This window comes from Teleopsis dalmanni, chromosome 2 (assembly GCF_002237135.1).
Source record: "Teleopsis dalmanni isolate 2A chromosome 2, ASM223713v2, whole genome shotgun sequence".
NCBI lineage: Eukaryota > Metazoa > Arthropoda > Insecta > Diptera > Diopsidae > Teleopsis > Teleopsis dalmanni.
Genome location: NC_051847.1, coordinates 156,494,759 through 156,495,933, shown reverse-complemented (window position 1 = coordinate 156,495,933; position 1,175 = coordinate 156,494,759).

The following is a 1,175-nucleotide window of genomic DNA, read 5'->3' as shown; positions in this document are numbered from 1 at the left end:
AAGGATTGGAAATTTAAATGTAATAATTAAAATAGTCAAATTAATAGATTTAGATTAAGTATGAAATTTAATAAATAATTGATATTTTTATTTATAAAATTCAATTTATAAAATATAATGTTATTTAAATAATAAAATATTTAATAACTAAATCCCTGTAACGGAGCTGAATTAATTTTTTGTTGAATTTTAATTATTGATTTATATTATATCAATAAATTAATAATGTTAAAAAAATTAAATCAGTTTATTAACTTAATAATTCAATCTATTTGTCTATTTTATTTAAGTTAGACTAATTACTTATAAAAGTTAAAATTTAATTTATGTACTTAATATAATAGATAATATAATGTAATGTGTCAAATCAAAAATTAAGCAAATTTAAGTAAAAAGTATCTTTCAAACAAAATATCTTTTTACTAAATTAATTTAATATTTTAATTTAATTAAATAAATTTGTTTTTTAAATTGTAGTCATTTTTTTATTTATTATTGGTTTACTTTAATAAAAATTAGAAGATTTTTGTAATTATTGTATTGATTTTTTATATATTGATGAAAATATAAATATTTTAATTTTATTTAATTTATTTTAATTTATTTTAACTTAATTTGATTTAAGTAATTTAATAATTATTTAGATTTGATTAAGTAAAAAGAAAAATTAACGGTAAAGCCGTTTTTTATTTATTAATTAAAATATATTAATTTGTATTTATTATTTTATTTAAATAAAAAATAAAAAAATTATGTTTGTATTAACTTTATAGTCATTTTATATTAATTAATTATAGAATATAAATCCTGGATTTTTAAGTATTACCGTCCTTAGTTTACTGAAGCCTAGTGTTTTACAAGAAAAATATTTATAAATACTGAATTATATATCAGAATCTGGTCAAGAAAGTATTTACATATCCTCATATATACTATTTATTTTATTTTTATGTAGATCATGTTTTGATTTTTTATTTAAAACTTAATATTTTTTTTTGTGAAGATGAATACTTCTGCCTATTGAGTTTTATAAATGTAAAGTATCTTTCCTTTTTGAGTTTCAGTACTAAATTTTTTAATTAAACTGAATTTTAATTTTTTCTTTAAGCTGAATATATTATATACCATGTTAATGCAAATCTTTTCTTGATTATTGTATCTTTGTTTAGTGTTGT